Raw genomic sequence first — 9,577 nt, forward strand, 5'->3', positions numbered from 1 at the left:
CTGAACTGAGCACTACCCGGGTAGAATATACCAACCAAAACGGCAAAAACTGTTTTTAAGGTCAAGAAGTGTCAATCAGACATGTAAACAAGTTATTACGTGTCATTTGATCTCTTGTGATAGTTATATGTACGGCCTGTCATAGACATGAGAAAATGTAATCTCTTCCATTTTTTCACGAGGAAGTCTGTTTTTTATATGCCTAAGTCTTTAATGTGCTTGGACATCATCTTTCTTTCAGTAAGAGAATGAAGCATTGCTCTCTATTTTCAATCGCTTTAAGATCAAAGGAAGATCTCTGCCTGAATTTGATCAAATCTTTCTGTTTCTATATCCAAAAAGTTGCTGGAGTTGTTTTTCACATTCAAAGCACAGCTTTTCTAGTGGCTTCATTTGCACCACAGACTACTCCTACAAGATCTTAATTCAAGTAGCCATTAGATGGAGAACATGCAGGTGATGAACACCCATGAAAAGTTTGCTTTATGCAGCCTGCTCCATATCAGATAGGAATACAGGTAAACCGGAATGTTACGTTAGTGCTCAGCTGCCTCAAGTTTGGTTTTCCACAGTACTTGGTTTTACACAGCATTTCTGCTTCCTACCTTGTAGAAACTACAGTGTGGTTTCTCATTATTTATCCTTCCACTGCAATTTCTTTAGGGATCTTGAGTGTAATAATTAAATAAAACCTGTTGTAAAACAGTCCAGTAAAACTACTATAATGCAGCTTCACCAGTGATTCTTATTCTACTTGTTTATCAATGAGATCTTCCTTCTTATTCTATTCCTAGTTTCTCAGATTGCAGTAATTCTTCAGACAATCTATAATTTGTGAAGTACTGAACGTCCTTAAATGTGTGGACTGGAGGTTTGTGCTGAAGACCCTTCAGTGTCAAGCAAAGCGTATGGAAGAGGGGAAAAGGGGGCTGTTGTTTTCCACCTTCCCCACAAGAGGTCACTGGTAGAGCAGAAAGTGGCAATGGCCTTTAAAGTGCAATGGGTGCTGCTGCTTTTTGCGCCGTGTCTCCTGCTCAGATTTTGCGGTTTCTCATCTCTCTTTCTTGCCTGCTCCAAGCCAGAAGACTGTCCAGAAGGGTTTTTTTCAGGGCAGGCCCAAAATTGTACATTGACAAGCTCAGATACAGTGGCATAATAATCCATGGCTCTGGTACCGTCTCTGGCTGAAATAAAACCTGCTTTGGTCCTTTCCCAGCACATAGTATAATAATCTATTGCCCACCTTCAGCCTGCTTTAGAGGGTCTTGTGAGAAAGAAGATCCTTGGCAGCATTTGTTTATGGAGCAGATGGAATTTTTGCATGGCTTTGTGAGTGTGTGTACACTTAGGAGACAGATGGTTTAGGACCAGTAAGGGCTGAAGAATTGGTGAAGGTCATGTTAGAGATCTGTGTTTGTGTGTGTGTGTATCTGTATAGCAGCTTTCCAGTATCTGAAGGGGGCCTACAAGGGTAATGGAGAGGGACTCTTCATCAGGGCCTGTAGTGATAGGGCAAGAGGTAATGGGTTCAAACTTAAACAGGGGAAGTTTAGATTGGATATAAGGAAGAAGTTCTTTACTGTGAGGGTGGTGAGACACAATGAGTTGCCCAAAGAAGTTGTAAATGCCCCATCCCTGGCAGTGTTCAAGGCCAGGTTGAACAGAACCTTAGGAACATGGTCTAGGGTGAGGTGTCCCTGCCCATGTCAGGGGGCTTGGAACTGGTGATTTTGAGATCCAACCCAAACCATTCTGTGATTCTGTATGTGCATCTGTGTCGTAGTATGTACACACCCCACCCAACCTTGGACAGTCTGATGGAAAGCAAAAAGGAAACTGCATAGGTATCACTAAAACATCACTTCTCACTTCTAGCACTCAGCTATCCTGACAGGAAAAAGTAACACTTCTGCTCAGTGTAGTTAACTTCACTCATACACTGTCTTGAGATGCCAGTGTATTGTAGCTGGTGTGAAGAGAAGTGGTAAGGAGTAGTAGAATATCATGAGATTGTTCTGATGGTAATGGTTGTCTTCATAGGAATGATAGAGTGCCTCTATATTTTGAGTTCCTGTGGGAAATACCACTAGCCTTTATCCTTTGTTGGGAACGTAACTGCAAATGTGATTTTTCAGCACAAAGGGAGATAGGTCTGGAGGAAGGAGTTAGCAAAAGCAGGAAACTTAATCCACTTTGCTTTTTTAGCTTCCTCTGCACATAGGACTGGAGGATACTTGCATTTTGGGAACAGCTTGTTTGGATGGGAATAGTATCTGCACCTAAGGTGGAGAGAAGGATTTGGACCTTAATGTTTCTTCAAAGACTGTATGTATCCTAAGCAGTTAGGACTCTGGTTTGGACCTAGTGCTAAATACATGCATATTTATGATGAAAATATGTTAACACTAAAATTATGCTTTTCATAATCATAGAATCATAGAATCATAGAATAGTTAGGGTTGGAAAGGACCTTAAGATCATCAAGTTCCAACCCCCCTGCCATGGTCAGGGACACCGTGCACTAAACCGTATCACCCAAGGCCTTGTCCAGCGTGGCCTTGAACACCGCAAGGGATGGAGCATAATATATCGCTTCAAGAGCGGACAGGTGACTTGCATACAATTAAGTCTTCCTGTCTGTCTACTTCTTACTTGGAAGGCCTTAAAGCTTTCTTCAGATGGTTGATGACTGACAACAATTATCGTTTGTTACCTCTCCCCGCTATTTTGTCTTCGTCCTTTCCCCCTGCTGTAAGTGATATGCTGGAATATGCATTACATGAAATGATATCATAGGAATGCTGTGTAATGCTGTGTAATGCTAAAGTAATTCAAAGTGTTGTAAGAACTCAAAAGTTATTAATGATGGTGTTAATGTAGCCTCTTTGAGGTATGGAGGCAGAAGTTGAAGGACACTGATGAGATAGCAAAGGAAAGTTGGTGCAGAGCCAAGAATAGAGTGACAGGGTGGTGCTATGGCTTCCTTCTGTGCTAATGACTAGGCATAGCCTGGGACTCGCTCATCCTAATCCCTATTCTTTCTTGGAAAAGCTTACAAGAGTTTTAGCATCAAAATTTTTGTAATAAACAAACGAAGCCTTTTGGAGAAAATTCTGAATGAAGCTCATTCTGTATTCCTGTGAATCTCCTGCTTTCCTCTGTGCTTTCTTAGGCCTGTTTTTACACACATTTCCATTTTGCTTGTATGCAAATCATCAACAGTAAGTCACAGCTGATCTACTTCCAAGGCTTTGGAAAGAGGTTTAATGTTAATGTACAAAGCTTGTTTGACTATGGATTGTTTGGGGGATTTTTTGGAGGGTGTGACGTGATAGAAACTAGAAGATGGGTCTCAGGATAGGAAAGGGTCACACTTTTTATGCAACCCAGGATACAGTAGGGCTTTTATACTATGGGGCTTTTCATGCAGCCCAGGAATGTGAACAGAATCGTGGGCACCCAGATATTCTGTTCTAGTTGAAAGGTGAAAACCTTTCATAAAAACAGTTAAATTTTTTAATCGGCTGTGGTGAAACCTGTAGGGCTGGGAATAAGCTGAAACCACATTGTTCAGTCTTTAGCTATAGAGATCAACTAAGTTTGAGCAGTTTTCAGTTTGTGTTACTTTAAAACCTGGCTGTAAAAATACAGATAATTATGAAAAGCAAGGTGAAAGAACCTCAGTGAAACAATACTTGGGGGATACATATGACAATATCCTCAAATTTAATTACAAAATTAGTGAATCCTGGCAATGTTCCATTTCTTTGTGTGCAGACTATCCATATATATTTCTTCCAACAGGAAAAAAGGGTTTGGATTGAAGGGTTTTAAATGCTAATGTGGATTTAAATTCAGCTGCAGAACCTTAAGGACTACAACCCAAATACGGAGATGGTAACAGCGAGCACATCCACAGTGTGGCGATTGACAGAGAAGGAACCCCTGACAGTTTTGTCTGAAGGCTGGTTTTCCCTGTAATATGCAGGAGGAGTCAGGTTGTGCATTAATGACACTCGTAGCTGTTTCTAAATCAGAAAGTTTGGCAAAGACCTGTGAGGATAAAGGCAAGTGAATTAACATTGAAGATGTTATAAATGTGGACAGGAAAGAATAAAAATATGTCAGGAAAAAAAACCAGCCCAGTGCATTTTTGGGAGAAAAATCACCAGATACCAAGTGAGGGGGAGCTTCTTGGAAAGAAAGATGCTGAACAGCTCTCAGTGTTGTAGTGCATGGTACACACAGGGCTGCTTCACAATAGATGCTGGAAGCATGTCATGGGATAGTCGTGAAGGGCAGAATTCTGTTTATGGCAATGACCACTTAACGCCAGTTCATGATCTTTTCTCCAGAGTTAACATATGGGAATCCTATGGGTTCAAATGGTTTCAGAACCAATAGGAATATAAAGTGATTCACAGCATCCCCTCCTGGGTGATGCAGGATTTTTCTTTGGTGTGAACCATCTACTCCAGTTCCAATGCACTGTCTTTTCATGTACTAGAAGGCAACTGGTGCCCCTAGAAGCCTGCTCTGGGCAGTGCACCACATATTCTGCACCTTAGAAAGTGTTTCCCCTCCCTTCCTTTCTTCAGTATTTCAAAGTGGTATCTTAGCTGTGACACACGATCAGTGAAGGATCATGCTCTGATCCTGAAAGTGAGTGGAGTGATACAGCTCTTGCAGGTGTGCTTAGCTCCTCTCTCCTTCCTGTTCATGCCAGTATACCCAAATCATGCATAAAGCATTCATATTACAGAAGAAGTACTTTGTTGGTACTTTTAACCAAACTAAATATTTCTAAAATAGGTATTTAAAATGCACAGTATTTAAATACTATTGTACTACACTTGTACTATTAAGGTACTCCTATTTAGAGTGCGTAGTACAGTACTTGTGGTTTAACCCTGATATGTACAGTATAAGGTGCTCTTTGCTCCCTCTGATTCTTTTTTCTTTCTTCTTAGTGGCTCTGAAATGGTCTGTGCAATTGTACCAGTGTAGTATTTCAGCTGTGATCTGAAGAGTTTACAGTCGATGAACTTTCCTTGCTGCGTGCGATGGCACACAAATCCTGAACTGCCCTTTTCTTCTAAACATTTCACTCTAGTGTAGTTAATTCATTTCCCATTACACTGTTTACTGGATTTCATAATGCTATGTTCTTGCTAGCTTATATTTTTCTTTCTCAAGATCTCATTCTTTTTTTTTTTTTCGTAGCCTTGTTTCTGTCCAGAGGTCTTTTATTTTTTCCTGGATTTCAATAAAATTTCAACAGAAGTGTAATCTGTTTGTTTCATGAAAAGACTTTTGTCTTCTCTTTGTAAGTGTTCATGAAGAAACTGAAATTATTTCTTTTCACAGAATCATTAGGGTTGGAAGGGACCTCTGGAGATCATCTAGTCAGACCCCTTGCAAAGCAGGGTCGCTTACAGCAGCTTACACAGGAACATGTCCAGATGGGTTTTGAATGACTCCAGAGAGGGAGACCACAACCTCCCTGGGCAGCCTGTTCCAGTGCTCTGCACCCTCAGTGTAAAGAAGCTCTTCCTCATGTTGAGGTGAAACTCCTTGTGTTTCAGTTTATGGCCATTGCTCCTCGTCCTGTCACTGGACACCACTGAAAAGAGTCTGGCTCCATCCTCCTGGCACCTGCCTTTGAGGTACTGATCTGCACTAATGAGATCCTTGCTCAATCTGCTCTCCTCTAAGCTAAACAGGCTCAGCTCCTGCAGTCTCTCCTCATAAGAGAGATGCTCCAGACCCCTGATCATCCTTGTGGCTACTGGACCCTCTCCAGCAACTCGTCTTTCTTGTACTGAGGAGCCCAGAACTGGACACAGTACTTCAGATGTGGCCTCACCAGGGTCAGTAGAGGGGGAGGATCACCTCCCTTGACCTGCTGGTCACACTCCTCCCAGTGCACCCCAGGAAACTACTGGCCCTCCTGGCTGCAAGGGCACATTGCTGGCTCATAGTCAACTTACCATCTACCAAGACTCCCACGTCCTTCTCAGCTGAATGACTCTCTAGTAGTCAGCCTCCAACCTGTACTGATACTTGGGGTTCTTCTTCCCCAGGTGCAGGACCCTACACTTGCCTTTGTTGAACCTCATCAGGTTTCTCCCCACCCAATTCTCCAGCCTATCAAGGCCCCACTGAATGGCAGCACAGCCTTCACTCAAAACAACCAACCCAGTATATTGCTGTGATTCATCTTAACATTTCTACTTCCCTGTTCCTCCCTCTTTTCCCCACCCCTTGAAAGAAAATAAAAAAGGGTTCTGAAAGTCTAAAAGAAGCGGGAGTATCTTAGCACAGGTAAGCACACTTCTATGCATCAGGGAAACAATTAGGCCAGCTTTCATTATGTATTTCCATTTGAAGGTCAGTGTTTTGGAATTTATGAATCAAACAATCTATTGGCATATCTATGGTGTGTCTTCTTGGAGCTGTCAAAAGCCTAACTAAACCAAATTTTTCCTTTGCATATATTTTTTCCTTACTCCTTTATCATTTATGAAATGCAAGGCATCTAATTTTCTGTCTTGGGTAGTGTCATTGAGGAGAAGGAGGTACGGTGTTTTGTGTATGGAGTTACCTCCGTGCTGTCATGAAAGATGAGTTGAAGATTGTTTTTTATCCTTGGAAGTAAGTGAAAGGACTAAGCTGTTTCTGGAATACTGTATTGGGTTTTTTGGCAAGGTTTTGGTAGCATGGGGGCTGCTAGAAGCTTCCCCATGTCCAGTACAGCCAATGCCAGCTGGTTCCAAGACAGACTCATGGCTCAAGGCTAAGCCCATCAGTGATGGTGGTAGTGCCCCTGGGATAACATAGTTAAGAAGGGGGAAAAACCACTGCAACAGCAGCTGGAAGAGACGAGTGAGAACATGTGAGATAAGCAGCCCTATAAAGCTAAAGGCCAATGCAGAAGGAGGGGAGGAGGTGGTGCAGGAGCCAGAGCAGAGATTCCTATGCAACCCATGGAGGTCCGTGGTGGGGCAAATACCCACTGGCAGCCCATGGAGGAGCCCACACTGGATCAGGACGTGGACCTGTTGGAGCGAGTCCAGAGAAGGACCATAAGATGATCTGGGAGCTGGAGCATCTCTCCTATGAAGACAGGCTGAGAGAGCTGAGTTCAGCCTGGAGAAGAGAAGCCTCTGGGGAGACCTTAGAGCAGAAAGCTGGAGTGGGGCTTTTTATAAGGGCGTGTAGTAACAGGACAGAAGAGAGATTAAGATTGGATATTGGGAAGAAGTTCTTTACTGTGAGAACGATGAAGCACTGGAACAGGTTGCCCAGAGAAGTGGTAAATGCCCCATCCCTGGCAGTGTTCAAGGCCAGGTTGGATGGACCTTTGAGCAACCTGGTCTAGTGGAAGGTGTCCCTATCCATGGCAGAGGGTTGAAACTATATGATCTTTAAGATCCCTTCCAACCCAAACCAGCTTGTGATTGTATGATTTTGGCAATAGGGGGTGAGTGTTCCTTGCTTTAAAACTGTTGAGTTCACTCATCTCAGGATCATCCCTGAACCTGGCTATTGCAAGCTGACTCTGCCTTTTGACTCTTTGCTGTATGAAAATCTGCCAGGGGTGTTACAGAAGAAGGAAGGTTCTCCAAGCTTCCTTGGCATGGAGTGGTTTGTAAACAGGAGCTTCAGTGAACAGTTGGAAGGATTCTCACTTAAAAAAATCTAGTTTCTTCTGGATTTGTATCTGGTTTCTCATGTCTAAAAGGGCATCAACACTTCATTTTGTCCCTGTTACAGCATTTGTGATGTCTGTCTGCCATTGAATTAACTGGTGTGTAAGGCTTAAACTTATGCTGTAGTGTTTCTGCAAGTAGGTAAATACCAGGGTCTCTACTCTGTGAAGTTGCCTACTGTCTTGAGCCAACAGGATGAAGAATTATTAGGGGAGGGGTGGATTATCAGGAACAGATACATGTTCTATAAATAGCATTTTCTTTGGAACTCCACCTCAAGCAGACACTGCTGTCACTTAAAGCTGAGGATGGTCCTGCATGTGGTGAGGCTGTCCTGGGCAAAGTACAGGGTTGTGTTCCAGGAAAGTGTTAAAGCAGAGCAGTAACTTAGCATAGTGATAACACTGAGTGAAAAAGAAAACAAACGGTGTTTGCCTGTTTCCTTGTGCCTTTATGATCCTTACCTGTTTCTCATGTACATTCCTATGCTTTATAGCCTTAAGTTGGTTTTGGATATGAAAGAGAGATTAAGCTATCAGTTTGTGATAAACTCAGGGTCACCAGTTCCTTTGCCAAGACTTGGCTCCACTCACTCTGGTCACTCCAGTTGCTGGCACCACAGGCACACAAGTTCATAGAATCATAGAGTAGTTAGGGTTGGAAAGACCTTAAGATCATCAAGTTCCAACCCCCCTACCATGGGCAGGGACATCTCGCACTAGACCATGTCACCCAAGGCTCTGTCCAACCTGGCCTTGAACACTGCCAGGGATGGAGCATTCACTTCTTTGGGCAACCCATTCCACTGCCTCACCACCTTTACAGTAAAGAACTTCTTCCTTATATCCAATCTAAACTTCCCCTTGTCCTATCACTACAGTCCCTAATGAAGAGACCCTCTCCAGCATCCTTATAGTCCCCCTTCAGATACTGGAAGGCTGCTATGAGGTCTCCATGTAGCCTTCTCTTCTCCAGGCTGAATATCTCAAACTTTCTCAGCCTGTCTTCCTATGGGAGGTGCTCCAGTTCCCTGATCATCCTCATGGCCTTCCTCTGGACTTGTTCCAACAGTTCCATGTCCTTTTTATGTTGAGGACACCAGAACTGCGCACAGTACTCCAAGTGAGGTCTCACGAGAGCAGAATAAAGGGGCAGGATCACCTCCTTCAACCTGCTGGTCATGCTGCTTTTGATGCAGCCCAGGATACGGTTGGCTTTCTGGACTGTGAGTGCACACTGAAGCTGGCTCATGTTAAGTTTCTCACTGACCAACGCTCCCAAGTCCTTCTCTGCAGGGCTGCTCTGAATCTCTTCTCTGCCCAACCTGTAGCTCTGCCTGGGATTTCCCCAGCCCAGGTGTAGGACCTTGCACTTGTCATGGTTAAACTTCATGAGGTTGGCATCAGCCCACCTCACAGGCGTGTCAAGGTCCCTCTGGATGGCATTCCTTCCCTCCAGCGTATCAACCGAACCACACAGCTTGGTGTCATCGGCAAACTTGCCGAGGGCGCACCCAATCCCACTGTCCATGTCAGCGACGAAGATGTTAAACAAGACCGGTCCCAACACCGATTCCTGAGGGACACCGCTTGTTACTTGTTCCTCTAACGTGATCTCCAGTTAGTGGCACTTAGGCCTCCAAGCACACAAATGTGCACAGAATAGAGAGTCCCTCAACCAGAAATATGCTTAGAAATACAGTTTAGTAAGAAGACAGGACAGATGAGGTGCAGGGCAGAGCCAGTCAAGCATACAGACCAGCCACTCTTCTATGTTTGCTCCTCCCAAAGTCACCTTGTTCCCTTGTACAATCTTCAAATGCTCTTCTTAGTATCACATAATATGCCCATACCCCTAGGAAGTAA

Source organism: Neopsephotus bourkii, unplaced genomic scaffold, assembly GCF_033783945.1.
Source record: "Neopsephotus bourkii isolate Nb327-2 ecotype Australia unplaced genomic scaffold, CSIRO-AGI_Nbou_v1 NB_107, whole genome shotgun sequence".
In the NCBI taxonomy this organism is placed as follows: domain Eukaryota; kingdom Metazoa; phylum Chordata; class Aves; order Psittaciformes; family Psittacidae; genus Neopsephotus; species Neopsephotus bourkii.